General features: G+C 44.8%; 1 protein-coding gene across 1 annotated transcript in view; it reads right to left on the reverse strand.

The window, feature by feature from the left end:
* LZTS2 (leucine zipper tumor suppressor 2) overlaps window positions 1-19,329 on the reverse strand; it is a 157,371-nt gene extending 138,042 nt beyond the window's left edge. The window contains exon 1 of the transcript XR_008846206.1: window positions 19,175-19,329. The gene's annotated coding sequence lies outside the window, so the exon portion shown is untranslated. The remainder of the gene's footprint in view (window positions 1-19,174) is intronic.
* Between the last annotated feature and the right edge of the window lie 710 nt (window positions 19,330-20,039).

Raw genomic sequence — 20,039 nt, forward strand, 5'->3', positions numbered from 1 at the left:
AATTAAGGAAAGATAGCCATTGGCTAAAAACACATTCCTTCAACAGCTATTATATGTGTATGACCAGGTTAAAGGGATTCTCTAGAGGAAAAAAATTGTTTTTCCCTCCAAAGTACCCCTTTAAGGATTCAGGCACAAGGACATGACTACAAATATTCCCCTTATAAGCAATTCTCGTATCAAATATAGCAGAATAAACCTCCATATGTAGTCAGCGGCACCTGGAGGTACAGTAGAGGACTGATGGACTTCTATGGCAGTCCCAGCACAACTTAAAGAGTACCTATAATCAACTAAACTGTCCCTAATCCCCTCCATTTGTCCCTGACACTCTATCTCTGTCTTTATTTTGACATAAAAATGCTCATAAATATCTTTTTGCCATTACTATGGCTGCTCAGTTCTTCTACTGTGTTGAGACAGGAGGGGGGAGTGGCCTGGCAGACGCGACGTCATCTGAAGCCTGGTCGGGCTCACTTCCGCCCTTCTCAGTGTTTCACCATGGTGCCTCCAGCTGTTGCAAAACTACTACTAGCAGCTGGAGGCACCCTATTTGTGAAACACTAAAGTAGCAACTTATATGGTGATGTGAACATTAGTAAACTTACTTCTAAGTTTTTTTGGGGCTTTATAAGACCTTGATCATAGAAGGCAGATCCGATCCTCAGTCAGAGCAGCGCTGTACTGACATATGGCCAGCGTGCGTCAGCTCTCCTTCTGATGACGCGTCCGGCCATGTCAGGAGCACGCTCTGCTGCATGCTGTGGGGTTCCTGGACTCTTCTCGGGTGGGCTCGAACACGGACATTCCGGCGGGGGTACGAACTCCATCTCACCAGCAAGTAAGCCCAGCAGCATGCACAGCGTACACAGCGCTTGCTCCCGCCTGTCTGATAGACAGACAGGGAGCTGTGCTGTGCGCAACACGTGTCCCGGCTGCAGTCTGAGATTTCTGACTCATGCCAGGCCAGGCATGAGTAAGAAATCTATAAAAGACTAGTGGCCGGCCATCTAGGGAGACCCCTAGTGGTAGCTTTTACAAACAGAAAATTCACTAGGAAGTATAATTTTTTTTCAAAGGGATACTTAAATCAACTGGTGCCAGAAAGTTAAACAGATTGGTAAATTACATCTATAAAAAAATCTTAATCCTTCCAGTACTTATTAGCATACTACAGAATACATTATTTTCTTTTTGGAACACAGAGCTCTCTGCTGAATCACAAGCACAGTGCTCTCTGCTGACATCTCTGTCCATTTTAGGAACTATCCAGAGTAGGAGAAAATCCCCATAGCAAACATATGCTACTCTGGACAGTTCCTAAAATGGACAACGATGTCAGCAGAGAGCACTGTGCTCGTGATGTCAGCAGAGAACTCTGTGTTCAAAAAAGAAAATAATTTCTTCTGCAGTATTCAGCAGCTAATAAGTACTAGAAGGATTAAGATTTTTTTAATAGAAGTAATTAACAAATCTGTTTAACTTTTTGGCGCCAGTTGATTTAAAAAAAAAAAGTTTTCCACCGGAGTACCCCTTTAATTATATGCATTTAGAAAAGTGTTCTAAATGCTTTAATGTTGTACATATCTAAAGTTTTTTTCATGATAGGAACTCTTTAATACAAAGTGGAGCCTTATATATGACTGTGTGCATGAGCCCTAATGATGTCTTTTCCACTGACATGGAAAATTTCATCACAACATAAAACTTCATCACAAGTAGATCCATCATAGAATGCCTGATTGACCCCCACTGACCCCACTTATAAAGCTGTCTGTAGGATTACGCTTTCATGTCCTTCATTTCGATGGGAAGAATAGCGTTGAATGTTGCGTCATTCTTTCCATCAAATATGATGACATCTCCAACGTAAGTGCCTGACAAACCTCCAACAGCCGTGTGGATACAACATAAAGGGTATATTCACGTGATGTTCAAAACAGCGCAATGTCACTGCAAAAAAAACCTGCTCCCAATGACTTGAATGGGAGTGAGGAAAATGTGACAAAAAGAAGTGACATGTCATTTGAAGTCAATGGAAGCTTCGGTGCCTAATCCCCCCAAGATGACTGTTGTTGCTCAAAGAAAGCCCCAGTGATACACCAGAGCTGCTTTGAAACAATCTTAAAGGGGTACTCTGCCCCTAGACATCTTATCCCCTATCCAAAGGACCCCCACGATCTCCCTGCTGCACACAGAGTTTGTTTAGAGCAGTGTTTCCCAACCAGGGTGCCTCCAGCTGTTGCAAACCTACAACTCCCAGCATTCCCGGACAGCCGTCGGCTGTCCGGGCATGCTGGGAGTTGGAGTTTTGCAACAGCAGGAGGCACCCTGGTTGGGAAACAGTGGTTTAGAGCGTCAGGTTCAGCGACAGAGGCTTGTGACTTCACGGTCCGCTTGTGACATCATGGTCACGCCCCTCAATGCAAGTCTATGGGAGGTGGCACGACCGTGATGTCACAAGCCTCCGCCCTGCATCGCCAGTCATCCGGCACAGAGCGAAGTTCGATATGTCTGGGGTGCCGCAGCCGAGATCGCGAGGGTCCCCAGTGGCGGGACCCCCGCGATTAGACATCTTATCCCCTATCCAAAGGATAGGGGATAAGATGTCTAGGGGTGGAGTACCCCTCTGATGCTGTTGCATTTTGTGTCTGCAATACGTATGGAAGCTCCAGCCTGGCTGCAAGGCTTATGATCCAAACTGAAAGCATCATATATCACTATGATAGATCACCATGATAGATTACCATGATAGATTGCCATGATAGATTACCATGATAGATTGCCATGATAGATCCCCATGATAGATCACCATGATAGATCACCATGATAGATGATCATGATATATCACCATGATAGATTACCATGATAGATCACCATGATAGATCATCATGATAGATCACCATGATAGATCCCCATGATAGATCACCATGATAGATCACCATGATAGATCACCCCATGATAGATCACCATGATAGATGATCATGATAGATGATCATGATAGATCACCATGATAGATGATCATGATAGATCACCATGATAGATGATCATGATAGATTACCATGATATATTACCATGATAGATCACCATGATAGAGTACCATGATAGATCCCCATGATAGATCCCCATGATAGATCCCCATGATAGATCCCCATGATAGATCACCATCATAGATCCCCATCATAGATCACCATGATAGATCCCCATGATAGATCCCCATGATAGATCACCATGATTCTGTCATTTTACATTATTAGGCTGTGTTCAAGCCTTGCTTTTTCTTTTTATTGGAGTTATATGACGGAAGTATTCCCTGGTATATACCAACAACGTAGGCCATAGTATAGCCATTCAGTGGTATATGGTGCCCACTGACTACCATAAAAAGGGTTGTGTTTGTGCAACAGCTAGAGACACACAGCCCTAGGGGACAATCTGTACCTTGTGATCAGACTGAAGGAGACTTCAAGAGACAATTGCTAAGTGGTTCCGATGGTTCCCACACCTGTAACCACATCCTTGTTAGCATAACTTGGCATTGTGCAGTACATTACATAATCTCTATGTAAAGGTTGTGTTCATTGAGAATCATTTTATAGCCACACCCTGAGCGGTAACACCAAGGTTCTGAAATCAGGTAGCTACTGTGTATTAATACCGTTCAGGGGCGAACGTTCCCAATAAAAACATTATTATAGGTTTATAGCCTGTACACTCATGTCCTTTATATGTCCTGCAAGATAGCCATTCATTACAGGCCTGGATTGCTCACGCCATCAGATGAGCTTAGTATATTACAATAAATCTCCAGATGTTACAATATAGGATGACCTTGTTGAACTATTCTAATACATCAGGAAACTTCATTCGCAGAAATCAACTTCTTTTTGGATTTGTTTCCTGAATAAAATATTCTAGGCAACGAAGCAAAATAAAATAAATAAATAAATAAAAAATTATATATATAAGTTGTATTGCGTGCTATGTTTTTATTTTTTTTAATGGAGGCATTTAGCTGATGGATGCCAAAATAAAGGTACAGGGCCAAGATGATGCAAAATCTGCACCAGGACCCTTCCCCCATGAATGATATGTAATTTAATGGTTGACTGTCCTTTGGACTATTCGAGCACCAGAGGGCCAGATAATACCTCTCTAATCCTTTAATAATGCCATTACATTACAGCAGTACAGATTTTATCAAGTTTAACTCTTTTAATACTACAGAATCTAAAGCTCCAATTGTCGAGGATACAAATTGATAGATTTATCAAACTGTGTGAGAGAAAAAATAGAGTCATTTTACCCACAGCAGCCAATCACAGCTCAGCTTTCACTTTACCAGAGCTTGTTAGCTGAGCTGTGATTGGTTGCTGTGGGAAAATCACACTATATTTTTTCTCACACAGTTTTATAAATCTGGGCCGTAGGCCCAGATTTATAAAACTGTGTGAGAAAAATAAAGTATGCCTCTATTCTACGGTTAGTAGTAAGGGTCCGTTCACACGTCCCTATTTTTGCTGTAGATTTGTCACCTATTGACTTAAAAAAACAAAAAGCTATGCAATTCATTCTGCCGTGAAATGACAAGATAGTTCCAGCCTTCATCAGTGAGTAAACCAAGGTAAAGCAAAAAAATAATTGATGGAACAGCCAGCTCACGGGGATCCTGGAAGCACAGGACAAACTAAACCTTTCCCTCGGTTGAAAATGCAGTAATAAGAACCATGAAGAGAACCAGTTGGTTCGAAACGAGTCAGCGTTTCTGTGATTTTTTTATTTTATTTTTTTTTACATCCACCATGTTTGTTTTTCTATTTTTAAGATGATTTATTAAACTTTGGACTTTTAACATTATTTTGTACTCGGAGCTGGATATCACATTCGTTTCAGTAAACCAAGGTGCTTGTTCTAAAGACTAAATATTCAGCCAAATCCCTATATGCTGTGATCCCACCTCCTCGCAACATCACAAATGTATTGTGTTATACAGTGAAACCTCTCCAAAAGACCACTTTAAGAAGACCACACCCTTACCAGGCCAGATTTTGTGTGACGCATTTTTAGTTTCACATTTATTATGTAGTGTGCCACCCAGCTTTCCCAGTCTTCTGAAGGCCCAGGAGTGATAGGCTGCTCGTCCTGCACTCCTCACTGCAGGGCTGCCATGTCCTCTCCCTGCCCCCGCAACAATGTATTCTCTCCCCCTCACTCTTCTCTCAGTCCGCAATAAATATTATCTCCCTGCCCCCGAACTTTTCTCTGCACCTGCCTGCCGGACAGTTAAATCATACTTTACCAAGACGTTGGTCCAGCAGCAGGATGTTCAAAACTCCTGGGCAGGAGGAAAATCATTAGGAAATGTTCCAAAAATTCCAAAGGACTTCAGTTACATCTCCTGATCGTGTTACTGTCTGGTTGTTAGGACATTCCTAAACTGTACATTTTTTTTATTTGACATATAAGACAGATGTGGACCAGAAGCCACTTATCACCTACCTTCTATAGGAATAACAAAAAAAGAAGTCTGGACCCCTGTCAACTGAACGGCAATTAAAGGCATACTCCGGTGGGAAACAATTTTTTTCTCATCTTAATCCCTCCAGTACTTATCAGCTGCTTTATACTACAGAGGAAGTTGAGTTCTTTTCTGTCTAAATACAGTGCTCTCTGCTGACACCTTTGTCCATGTCAGGAACTGTCCAGAGCATGCGAGGTTTGCTATGGGGATTTGTTCCTGCTCTGGACAGTTCCTGACATGGACAGAGGTGTCAGCAGAGAGCACTGTAGTCAGACAACAAGAACCATTCAACTTCCAGCTGATAAGTACTGGAAATATTAAGATTTTTAAATAGAAGTCATTTACAAATCTGTTTAACTTTCTGACACTAGTTGATGAGAAAAAAATTGTTTCCCACCGGAGTATGCCTTTTGCCGTTCAGCTGACAGGGGTCCAGACTTCTTTTTTTTTTAAATAGAAGTAATTAACAAATCTGTTAAATTTTTTGCCATCAGTTGATTAATAAAAAAAAATAATTATTTTCCACCAGAGTACCCATTTACGTTGATTATTTTTTATCTAAGGCCAGCTCTAAACCTCCTTTGGGCCTATTCACAAAACAAAATTTCTGCCTGGAAAAATTCCGAGCAGACATTCTATGGACAGCAAGCATCTGAACAACAAACCTGCAATAGGATCACTTGGAAATGCGCAGTCTCCACCGACGGGAATGCATTTCTAGGCAGATTTTGGCGACAGAATGAACATTCTGTTCATTCTTTCTGCAAAGTTCCGAATGTGATTTTCCGCAGCAGAAATGTTGCCGTCTGCACGGTGCAACAGAATGCCATTGATAAACAATGGGGGAAAGGTGCTGCCCCAGAACTTCTGAGCGGAATATATTTCAGCTGGATTCTGCTCAGAAATGTCCCTGTGTGACTGTATTGCTCACAATAGTGTGAGGGTGTGAACAAACACCAACAATGTCAGCCCCAATCTACATTTTGTACATCCTTATTTTCATACCCAAATATACTGTTAGCATGTGATGCTATGATTCTATTCGGCACCAGTAATCTGGAGAATCAGCATTGAATACTTTTGCACGCCATCTACTAATGTGGCCTCAGGCAATGGCCGCTCCGAATGGTTCTACTACATCCTGGCAGATTTCCACTACTGGAAAAGGCATTTAAAAGGATGCATTGCCAATATTTCTGTAGTGGAAAGAGATGCAGGAAAAAAAACGGAATGATAGCACAATCCACTCAGATGTTGGTTTGAATAATTATTTTCTTTATTAAAGCTAAATCACAACGCGTTTTGAGGCTTACACATGCCTCTTCCTCAGGTAAAAACAGGCTTACATGGTTCAATATGGTATATGGTACAATATTTCTGTCGCGGCACCTTCATTCGGGTAACAATCAGGCGAAGGGAGTGGACTATAGTCAACCTCAGGCTATAAAGCTGGAAAAAAAAACTATATAAAACCAAGAAATTCTAAATTATCGGATGATAAACGAAAAGTACATAAAAACTTACATGCAAGGCTATATATTAAATGGTATTTTATAGCTCTGTACAAGCTCTTAATAATACGCAGTCAAAATATAGCACCCATACAAGTGTATAGTGCCCCGTACCCCTCAAATTGAGGCATATAAAGGTCAGATTCGTAGTTGAGAACTGTGAATGTTTGTGCTGCGTACATGTACATGAGTCTTCATGGCAGTGTTTCCCAACCAGTGTGCCTTCAGCTGCTGCAAAACTACAACTCCCAGCATGCCCGGACAGCCAAAGGCTGTCCGGGCATGCTGGGAGTTGTAGTTTTGCAGCAGCTGGAAGCACACTGGTTGGGAAACACTGCTTTAAGGGATACTCTATGCATGTCATTATGGGAAAATCCCTTTTAGGTTCTATGAACATGGCCTTCCCGCTTCTATGGACTCTGTACAGCAACACACACAGAGTCCTTGATGGATAGTACAGTGGTCCCTCAACATACGATGGTAATCCGTTGCAAACGGACCATCGTTTGTTGAAACCATCGTATGTTGAGGGATCCGTGCAATGTAAAGTATAGGACAGTGGTCTACAACCTGTGGACCTCTAGATGTTGCAAAACTACAACACCCAGCATGCCCAGACATGGGCATGCTGGGAGTTGTAGTTTTGCAACATCTGGAGGTCCGCAGGTTGAAGACCACTGGTAGAGGAAGTTGTACTCACCTGTCCCCGCGCGCTCCGGACCGTCACGGCTCATCACCGCTGCCCGGGATGTCGCCGTCCATCACTGTCGCCGCGTCCCCGGGGTGTACCCGACGCTCCGGCAAGGCCTCTGTTTCCCCGGCATCCTTGCTCTCCGTCGCTGCCAACACGTCGCTACGCACGCCGCTCCTATTGGATGACGGGGCGGCGTGCGCGGCGACGTGATCCCGGCGATGCAGAGGATACCAAAGAGGACGCGCCGAAGCCCCGAGGACAGGTAAGTGATCGTCAGTGGACCACACGGGGCACCGTAAACGGCTATCCGGTGGCAGCTGAAAAAGTCTGCGCTGCCGGATAGCCATTTATGCGATGGCCCAGACATACAAAAGCATCGTATGCTGATGCTGCCTTCAACATGCGATGGCCTCTGAAAGGCCATCGTATGTTGAAATGATCGTATGTCGGGGCCATCGTAGGCCGGGGGGTCACTGTACTATGAAGCCGGGACACGCTGAGTACCGTTATATGGTGTCTCCACGAGGCACTTTGGGGGAGATTTATCAAAACCTGTCCAGAGGAAAAGTTGCTGAGTTGCCCATAGCAACCAATCAGATTGCCTCTTTCAGTTTTGAAAAGGCCTTTGGAAAAGGAAAGAAGCGATCTGATTGGTTGCTAAGGGCAACTCAGGAACTTTTCCTCTTGGAATGTTTTGATAAATCTCCATATATATATATATATATATATATATATATATATATATATATGTATATCATCATTGGGGGAGATTTATCAAAACATGTCCAGAGGAAAAGTAACCCTGTTCCCCATAGCAACCAATCATCTGTCTTTCATTTTTAACAAGGCCTCTGCAAAATAAAAGAAGCAATCGGATTGGTTGCTATGGGCAACTTTTCCTTTGCACAGGTTTTGATAAATCTCCCCCAATATCTCTATAATACTGCATTCAGTGAAACCTTCCTTTTCCCGCTCTGATCCTACAACTTTATATGGAAATAAACCACATACAATCAGAGTCCCCCCCCCCCCATAGGTACAGTATGACCAACTAGCAGATAATGGCTTCCAAATTACAGCCCCCTTAACCCCCGTTTGGTGATATGGCCGTGTATATAAGGTCTTATTTAAATTCTCTATGAACATCATATGATAGGAATTAAATCCCAGTCACATGACGTCGGCCCAGGATTACACGCGTATCCTCCTTCTCCCACAGTCATCAAATACAGACAGCTGCTGGTAAACAGACTAAAATCCGGCATTTCTGCAAAGGCCACGGGGGCCTGCGGCCCACGTGGCCCACGAAGCGAGCGCGCGCTGCTAGATTACCAGACTGATGTCATTCTACTATACCCAGTGCTAACATTACAACATTAAGAAACATCACAGCTTTCCCACTTCTCCCAGTATGCTCCTGAACATGAAATATTAATAAGAAAGTACACGGGATTATTACTGTATCTAATAGAGATCCAAGCAAAACCATTTTACAAGGCTTGGTTCCTCATTCCTTTATATGTGTTTAAACAACATCAAACATTCCTTCCACCTATCCAGAAGTGTACGCTGAAGCTCCTGGGCCTTGCTGCCGTATACTACCTGAGGCCAAATATTGTCAGTTCCTATAGATTTATACGTGCTACAGAGATGATGTATCCACTAGAGCAGTGGTCTCCAACCTGCGGACCTCCAGATGTTGCAAAACTACAACTCCCAGCATGCCCGGACAGCCAAAGGCTGTCCGGGCATGTTGGGAGTTGTAGTTTTGCAACATCTGGAGGTCTGCAGGTTGAAGACCACTGCACTAGAGTTACCACCTTTCGCGCCAAAAAATACCACCCGTGCTAATTTGCATAAATAATTCTATATGCGTAACATCACAGGATACACTTATGTGGGGGAAATTTTGTCCTATTCTGATCCCCTATTGCTTTTTTATTTTATTGTTTCCGTTTTTTGCTCCTCGATCCGTAGTTTTTAACAGCAACATTTTTGTTTTGAAGTGACTTTTTGATCGCTTTTTTTTTTTTTATCCCAGCATGCCCTGATACAGCCTGTAGCTCAGCAGCTGCCCCAAACGAAAACTACCAGGGGTGCCTCCAGCTGTTGCAAAACTACAACTCCCAGCATGCCCGGTCATTGGTTGTCCGGGCATGGTGGGAGTTGTAGTTTTGCAACAGCTGGAGGTGCTCTGGTTGGGAAACACTGGTATAGTATACGGTGCAACATTCCGGGAGTTAGAGGATTTGATGGATAAATACCGGCCATTGCATTGCTGGTACTTTTAATATAAAAATCCCGGCAGGGTGGCCAAAATACCGTCTCTGCAGGTGCCAACCCTAGTATCCACATATATAGTGAGATGTGCCACTATATTACTGTGTAATGAGTGTGACAGGTTATAAGTAAGAGTACGGTATACAAAGGTCCCTCAACATACAATGGTCCTCCCAAAACCATTTACTATTGTATGTTGAGTTCATAACTCTATGGAAAATTGGAAATTGGTTCTGTAGTCCCCAAAATGTGATATATATACATATATATATATATATATATATACATATTGGAATGAGGGTGAGGTCAGTATATAGGGGGCATATATTAGGCGCAGATGGTTAGGTTAGTACTGTATAATAGGGGGCAGAGGGTGAGGTAAGTACTGTACAGTATATACATTTTTATATATACATACATATATATATGTATATAGACTGACCTCACCCTCTGCCACATACTGTATATATTGCATAAAGGGCAGTGGATATAGGAGCAATGCTTTTAACACTGTCATGGCCACGATGCTACAACTGCTGTGCACATTAGAGGTACAGTGGGGTGTCTAGGGTGTGAGGGAAGAGGAGGGCAGCGCTCAGAAGCTGCAGAATTATTGGACATTGCAGAGGGGGCGTCACAAGGACAGTGAAGCTAAAGAGCTGGTGACCATAAGGATACGTGAGTGACGAAGATTCACTGTGTCTCTGCTGGGTATAGTGGTACCACAGCGTTTAAGTTGCAGAATAGGGCACATTAAACGGCCCAGTAGCAGCTGCAGCAGTGATTGACAGATAGCCATCTTACACGATGGCTCAATATACAGAGGCATCATAAGTTGATGGTGTATTCAACAAACAATGGGATCTGAGGGCCCATTGGTATGTTGAAACTATCATATGTCAGGGCCATTGTATGTCGAGGATCCTTTGTACTCTGAGAATTACATAAAGTAAACCTGAAAAACACCCCGGGGGATTTATCATTGGTTTTACAAAGTTTTGTTTGGTTGTAAAAAGTCATCAGTCTTTGTGTAAAGTCATACATTTTTACACAATGGATTAAAAATTTGGCAAATTTTGTGAAACAAGTGACCCATAAAAAAATGTTGTACTAAAACGGGCACTGTCATTTGGAAAAACTTTTAAAACGTCCTAACCACAAAGTTTTGATCGGTGGAGGATCGGTGTTCAGACCTCCATAGATCAGGAGCACGAGCCAGGAGAAGGCACCTCTTCAGCGCGATCTCTCCCTGCTGTCAGGTGATCAAGGCACACTCTCAATGTAAGTCTATGGAGTGTGTCTTCATCGTATGACATAGTAGGGTGAGGAGAGCGTGGTCTTCTACCAACCTGTTCTCCTGATCGCTTTGACATGTCATATGATTTTAAAGGGGTACTACCGTGCTGACAACTTATCCCCTATCTAAAGGATAGGGGATAAGTTGCCTGATTGCGCGGGGTCCCGCTGCTGGGGACCCCGGCGATTTTGCATGCAACACCCCGCTCTCATCAGGCCCCGGAGCGAACATCCGCTCCAGGTCTGATGACGGGGCCGGTGATCGTGACGTCACAGCTCCGCCCCCATGTGACATCACGCTCCGCCCCCTCAATGCAAGTCTATGGCAGGGGCGATACAGCTGTCTTGCCCCCTGCCATAGAGTTACATTGAGGGGGCGGAGCATGACGTCCCATGGGGCGGAGCCGTGACATCACGATACTCCGGCCCCGTGATCAGCAGTCATCAGACCCAGAGCGATGCTGTGTGCGAGATCGTGGGGGTCCCCAGCAGCGGGACCCTGCGGGATCACGCAACTCATCCCCTATCCTTTAGATAGGGGATAAGTTGTCAGCACGGTAGTACCCCTTTAAAGTTATGCCATTTTTTATAATCCCCTGTGCCTGGGCTGCAAAAAGTAACAAAACAAACTTTAACTCCCTTTCCGACGTTTTATTCCACCTCTAGTCCTCTGTGCATATCTCAGTGCAGAATTCCACCAGGTCACAAAGCTCGCAAAGTTAGTGAGGTACGAGGCACAAGAGTTTCAGATAAAATGGTTTAAGGTTATAAAAGGTTAGAGGTGGCCGTTTTAACCTTTTTTGAGTACGGTCACAGGCAATGAAAATGCAGAGATTTTTAGAAACGGGAAATCCACAACAGTGCCATGCCAAAATATGCAGACTATAGTGTGGATTATGCAAGTAAAATTTTTATAATAAAAAAATAAAATGGTTGTGCAGATTTATCAGAACTGTCTAATGTTCACATTGGGTGACAGGATCCTGTCGGATAGGCACCGTGTTGCATCCTGTTGTACCATCCCGTAAGACAATTCTTTTTGTCTTAAAGGGGTACTCTGGGGAACTGAAACATTCCCTATCCACTGGTCACCTGCGCTAGTCACCAAGAGTGGGGTCCCAGCAGGGATGTGCACAGACATTTTGGGGGGCAGGGGTTCAAGTAGAAAAAAGGGCACTTCCCATTAGTAAAAAAAAAAAGTTTGTAAAAACCTTACAAATGTTAACACAATTCCTGAGGTACGGGACCTGCATCACTCCATGGAAGTCCCAATCAATGAGGGCATCATAGGCAGGAGCATTTAAAGGGCAGGGTCTCAAGCCCCCTTTTGAGTCTGTGTGTGCAAGTCTGGGTCCCAGGGGTAAGACCCCCAAGATCAGACACTTGTCCCTTATCCTGTGCATTTGGGAAAAGTTTCAGTTAAACAAAGTACCCCTTTAATAAACTATGCATACGACTTTATGACCTTTTGGGCTAGGTTCAGGGGCCTCCATCACAGAATCCACTTGAATGACCGGAAAAACACTACTGTATGCAATATTTTATGTCCAGTTAATGTTCAGCAAAATGACAGACCTGAGCAGAAAATGTCCAGTGTGCAGCGCTCCAACGGTCCAAGCAGGGCCGAATTAAATCTCTAACGGAAGCCCAAAACAGAGCCTCCAATGCAGATGTGAACCTACCCTAAAATAAAGGATCTGTTAAAAAACAGATACAAAATGAAACACTGGATCTGTCAAAAAACTTACATCTTATAAAAAAAAGAAACACTTTTCTGTTGCTTCCCATAAAGAGAAACAGAATTTTTCAAACAATCCAGCATAAAAATGTTTCCAATGCAGCAGCCTCTCATTGTTTTTAATGGGATTTTGCTGCACTGAGCACAAGGCAGAATTTCCATGGCAAAATATTCTGTCTCGGAAATTTTTATTCTGGACTCCGAAGAAAGAATGAACAGGTTTTTTCTTTCAGCAGAATCTGAGCGGATATTCTGCCGTCTGAATGAGCCCAATCAATGCAAGAAACAAGCTCCTTAACAGGCCAATTACATGGCTTGGTTTTTGGGTGGACAGGGTCAGGGACGCTGGTTCGTTTGTGCACCCCTTGTGTCTATGCTGCACATCACCTATTAAACAGGGGCCTGCTTAGCGGATTTTTTTCACAGTCGAAAACCATACGTTCAATACATTTACGGCAATCGTATCCGTCAGTATCACGCCAAAAACCTGTTAAAATGTGTAAAAGGAGCAGTGGACCCGATTCATTTTGAAGACTGAACAGAGTCACCTAGTGACTCCTTTCCGGACGTAATCGCTATTTTAAAAGCGCAACAGTCCCCCGTTTTAGCAGATACGCCCTGTAAGGAGTCACTAGGTGACTCAGTCGGGCCATAGAAGTGAATAGGGTCCACTGCTCCAAAGTATTTGTTGGCATACCGGGATGCTGATGGATACAATTAACAGGGGCAGGAACGTAGTCTGGACCTACCCTAAGTAGTTGAACAGGTGCCCCATGTTATAGGGCCTTAAAGGGGTACTCCAGTGGAAAAAAAAATTTTTCAAATCAACTGGTGCCAGAAAGTTAAAAAGATTTGTAAATTACTTCTATTTAAAAATCTTAATCTTTCCATTACTTATCAGCTGCTATATACTACAGAGGAAGTTGTATTTCTTTATGGAGTTCTTTCCAGTCTGACCACAGTGCTCACTGCTGACACCTCTGTCCGTGTCAGGAACTGTCCAGTACAATAAAATCCCCATAGCAATCCTTTCCTGCTTTGGACAGTTCTTGATACAGACAGAGGTGTCAGCACAGAGCACTGTGGTCAGATTGAAAAGAACTCCAGAAAGAAATACAACTTCCTCTGTAGTATACAGCAGCTGATAAATACTGCAAGGATTAAGATTTTTAAATAAAAGTTATTTGCAAATCTGTTTAAAGGGGTACTCCTCCCCTAGACATCTTATCCCCTATCCAAAGGATAGGGGATAAGATGTTAGATCGCCGCGGTCCCGCTGCTGGGGACCCCGGGGATCCCTGCTGCAGCACCCCGCTATCATTACTGCGCAGAGCGAGATCGCTCTGCCCGTAATGACGGGCAATACAGGGGCCGGAGCATCGTTACGTCACGGCTCCACCCCTCGTTACGTCACGGCCCGCCCCCGTCAATACAAGTCTATGGGACAGACTTGCATTAAGGGGACGGGCCGTGATGTCATGAGGGGCGGAGCCATGACGTCACGCTTCTCCGGCCCCTGTATCGCCCGTCATTACGCACAGTGCGAACTCGCAGCGTACTAGGCCGGAGCCTGCCCGGAGTGGAGAAGAGGATCCCCGGAGAAGGACAGCCCGGACCGGTTCACCCTCCACCCGGAATGCCGCCGGACACTACAGGAAGGATGGATGGCCCGGACCACCCTGACAGGTAGGGGAGAGAAGCAGGTGGTGGCGGCGGCGGCCTATGGCACCGCAAAAGCCACTGCAGTGCATTGATTTAAAGCGCCCGCTTTAAATCAATGTTCTGCAGCAGTGTCGAGGGGGGATAAATAGCCGATAACTTATACGGAAATATCAGTAGAAGTTATCGGCTATCGGCCCTAACCTCCACCGATTATCGGTATCGGCCCTAAAAAAACAATATCGGTCGATCCCTAGTATATACCAGCGGTACTCAACTGGCGGACCGCGGTCATCCGGACCTCTGGCTGGTTCAGGCAACCGGCGGAGGTGGCAGCTGCTGTCCCGGCATTCATATGTATTGGTGTCTTTTAGACATCGATACAAATAAATAGCTGAGTGCTGCCGGAGTGAGAGAACACTCTGCTCCCTGCCTGGCCAAGCTTCTCCTGTGATGCAGGCAGCGCGATTAGCCTGGCTCTGGCCAGGCCTGACGAGAAGAGGCCAGAGCAGTGGAGTAGCGAGGAACCTGCGACATAGAAGCAGCAGGATCGGGCAGTCCGCAGGGCCAGCCATCGGCGTCCTGTGCCATAGAACTGAAAGTAAATGAGGTGTAGGAAGGGCAGCAAGGGATAAAGGGGTCTGGGGGGCATAAAAGTTAAAGTAAGAATAATGCAGGGGTCTTGAGGGGGGTGTTAGGGCAGAAGGCAATAAAGGGGTCTGGGGGGCATAAAAGTTGAAATAAGAATGATGCAGGGGTCTTGGCGGGTGGGGAATGTTAGGGAAGAAGGGGATAGAGGGGTCTGGGGGAGACAGAAATGTGTAAAGAAGGATGATGCAGGGGTCTTGAGGGGCAGAGGAGTCTGGAGGAGGACTTACGGATCAGGATTTCAGGAGGAGTCTGGATAAGGACTTAGGGGTCAGGGGGCAGAGGAGTCTGGGGGAATCTGAAGGAGGAGGGGAAAGACTGGTCTGGAAGAGGACCTAGGGGGACTTAAGGCCCATCCACACTGAGGACATTCCTCTGGCGGAAATCTGCTTGCAGCAGAGTCCTAAAGTTTTCAATGGTTTTTTTGCTGCTCTGTGCATACTGTAGAATTGCCACAGTGGAATTCCCACAGAAGAATGGATGTAAACTTTAAGAAAAAACATGTTCATTCTTTGGGTGGAAATCCATTCTGCTGGTGGAATTCCGTCTGATTCCTTTGTCATCTATAGAGATGGCGAACATCCGTGCAGTCCTACTGCCAATGGCTTCGGTGGCGCCTGCAGCAAGCGGACATTCCACAGATTAAATGTCCACAGTGTGAAGAAGCCCTTAGGGGTCTGCAGGAGGAGGGGAGTATAGGGGTGGGATTCTGACAAACAGGAAACAGAGTCTGGCAGTATTATTTTAGGGGTCATGATGTCTGGTAGGGTTATAATGATTATTGTTGTCATACAGAAGATGAGGATCTGCTAACAAAGTAACCAATGATGTCCGGCCGTCAGACTCTGCAGAGAAGATGGGGATGAAAGAATACAAGGACCAGATGAGGAAGAAAAGTAAAGACAACAGAGAAGACGTCTCCTGTGAGTCATTATACAATTGTGTATTCTCCTGACTGTCCCATCAGAGCTGGAGTCACTTGTAATTTCTGCAGTGATGATGGGCAACACTGTACACCAATCTGTGGCTCTCCAACTGTTACAAAACTTCCACTTCTATCAACAGCTGGAAAGCCACTTAAACAGAGGTGATTTTAGAGTATGCAGCCTATTTTATTTTAATGGGTGTCTGACTGCTGTGACCCCCACTGTAAAATAAAAATTAAAAAAATGGGCAGCATAGTCTAATATGCCCGGGCCTATTTTTGCTCCCAATCCGGCCCTGGAAGTATTTGTATTACAGGTATTTCTCAACCTTTATCTCTACAGTTGTTTAAAAACTACAGCTCCCATCATGCTCTTCTGTCTGCATGATGGCAGTTTTAGTTTTCCAACAGCTGGAGAGTTCATAAGGGGGGGGGGGGGGGGGCACCTCATTAATTGTTTTAAGGCACACAGAGGTATAATTCTCTTCAGGGCAAAGTAGCAATATAATATTTGGGGGGCCAGCATGTGGTAGTTTTATACTCAGGGGGCACAGTGTGAGGCAGCATTATAGTCAGGAGCACAATTTGTGGCAGCATTATACTCTGGCACGGTGTGTGGCAGTTATATATTCAGGGGCAGAGTGTGTGGCAATATTATACCAGGGGCACAGTATGTGGCAGTTATATATTCTGGGGCACAGTGTGTGGCAGTATTATACCAGGGGCACAGTATGTGGCAGTTATATATTCATGGACACAGTATGTGGCAGTATTATACCAGGGCCACAGTATGTGGCAGTTATTCAGGGGCACAGTATGTGGAAGTTATATATTCAGGGGCACAGTGTGTGGAAGTATTATACCAGGGGCACAGTATGTGGCAGTTATATATTTAGGGGCACAGTGTGTGGCAGTATTATACCAGGGGCACAGTATGTGGCAGTATTATACCAGGGCCATAGTATGTGGCAGTTATTCAGGGGCACAGTATGTGGAAGTTATATATTCAGGGGCACAGTGTGTGGAAGTATTATACCAGGGGCACAGTATGTGGCAGTTATATATTTAGGGGCACAGTGTGTGGCAGTATTATACCAGGGGCACAGTATGTGGCAGTTATATATTTAGGGGCACAGTGTGTGGACAACAATTATGACTTATTAAGTTCTAATTACGTTCTACAACAGGCAGCGCCTACTTCTGGCATGGCACTGCGGCCGCTAGGTGTGAACCAGGTATTAGTGTTTAGCTCGGACCTTCAACGGATGGCAGACCTGGAAAAGCGGACCCCTACTAAAAGTAGTTGAGTACCCCTGGTATATATATATATCTTACAATAGAACAACCTACAAACCACAACCATTTGCCATTCCAAATATAGCGATAAAGAAGCTTTTATATTGGGCTCCATTACCCTCTACCGTGACCCCATTAACGTCCCACTGGCCTAATTCATGAATGATTTTGTAGGTTTGGTATAAAGTGGTTTTCTTTAGACCAAGACTTGCAACAAGAATCATTTTCCCATATCCTTCTCCATGAATGTTTACTTTCCAGTATTTTACATGTTTGCTTCTATCATTGCCTCTATAAAGTGCTGCAGAATATATGGTGCTCCATCAACAAAGGATATTATTATGTACCTGCGCCCGCCGTGCCCAGTTCAGACAGGTTACATTATTTTCAAACAGAAATATATTCTTTTGTCCTTTGTTAGTTCCACCACGATACTGAAATACAGTCAAAATTGTGCGAAACAGTGCAAGCGTCAGCTCCATCCATTGTGTGCAGTCCACGACTACGAGCCTTGAGGTCACAGTAACCCCTTACCGTGCCAAGGTTAAAGGGCACATACTCCAGATTTGCAGACATTAGTGTCACTTTGTTTCGGCTGTCATTGCCCATGTCGCTGTCACCTATTCGTGGCTGAGACTGATTTTCCCTACGTTGGGACAATCTCTTCCACACAATGGATTCTGCATGAAGAATATCTGTGGCTAAACGATGTGAAAACTTCCAAGTCCTATATGTCTGGACAGGCGACGCAGTTTGCTGTTGGATCGTCGACAACATCTTCATCGCCCCTTCCATAGACATCATGTACTCCGGTGGTCTCCAAACTGTAAACCCCCAGCTGTTGCAAAACTACAACTCATGTACTACAGTGGTCTCCATACTGTGGACCCACAGCTGTTGCAAAACTACAACTCATGTACTACAGTGGTCTCCATACTGTGGACCCACAGCTGTTGCAAAACTACAACTCAAGTACTCCGGGGGTCTCCGTACTGAGGACCCCCAGCTGTTGCAAAACTACAACTCCCAGCATGCCCGGACAGCCGTTGGCTGTCCGGGCATGCTGAGAGTTGTAGTTTTGCAGCATCTGGAGGTCCACAGTTTGGAGACCCCTGTTGTACTATGATTCTGCACACTCAGCACTAAATTCTCTCCCAGACTCGCACATCCAGACTTTGTAAATTACAAGCTGCGAAAAACTTGTCTCAGGCCGCAACACGCTGACTGCACAATACATAGAAATTACAGGCGGTAATTATTTGTTCAATTTGCAACATAATTGTAACCTATTCACTGGTTTATATAAAAAAATAAATAAATAAATAAAATAAAAGTTAAAAAAAAGTAATTAAAAAATAAATAAATAAAAGCATCAGCATATGTAAGAGTCAATATATAATCGCAAGATAGCATTTAAAGCTGCTGCAGAACCTCTTGGAAAGCAAATATCCTCAAAACTAGATTTTCCAACTACTCTATGTTCTATAATAGGAGAAGGGCACTTTAAATACACCCCCCCCCCCCCCCCCTTTCTGCCTGTGTCCAGCTGCATCTCATATGCAATTCATTAGTGATAAGAAAGTGCAGCACAGAGTGCAATGCTTACTTGGCAGCAGAGCACTTCCCAGCAGGGCAGTAGTCCTGGTTTTTGAGGAAGGATAACCCAGGATATCTCCAGCAGAGCTCCCCGGCACTGTGTCCCCAAGACTTCACACTTTCCACCGGTCTGCTGTGTGTTCGCATTGCTGGGACAGTCACATCGGGCAACCCCCTGTCTCCTCCCCACTGGCTAGAGCATAGGACACGCCTTCTCCCTGCGAGCCGCGAGCCAACGGGAATGAGACAGTGGAGGGGGCCCCGACAGGGACGGAGCGAGGGACGACGGGGACTGCGTGTAAATAGACATGAATATTCCCCCTACTGTGCAGGTAACTGTACCCGGGCAGATCACAAATGCACAGCAGGGATCACATAGGAAGGATATGTGCCCGGAGCAGATCACAGATGCACAGCAGGGATCACATAGGAAGGATATGTACCCGGGCAGATCACAGATGCACAGCAGGGATCACATAGGAAGGATATGTGCCCAGGGCAGATCACAGATGCACAGCAGGGATCACATAGGATGGATATGTACCCGGGGCAGATCACAGATGCACAGCAGGGATCACATAGGAAGGATATGTACCCGGGCAGATCACAGATGCACAGCAGGGATCACATAGCAAGGATATGTGCCCAGGGAAGATCACAGATGCACAGCAGGGATCACATAGCAAGGATATGTGCCCAGGGCAGATCAAAGATGCACAGCAGGGATCACATAGGATGGATATGTGCCCGGGGCAGATCACAAATGCACAGCAGGGATCACATAGGAAGGATATGTGCCCAGGGCGGATCATATAGGAAGTATATGTGCCCAGGGCAGATCACAGATAAACAGCAGGGATCACATAGGAAGGATA

This window comes from Hyla sarda, chromosome 7 (genome assembly GCF_029499605.1).
Source record: "Hyla sarda isolate aHylSar1 chromosome 7, aHylSar1.hap1, whole genome shotgun sequence".
NCBI lineage: Eukaryota > Metazoa > Chordata > Amphibia > Anura > Hylidae > Hyla > Hyla sarda.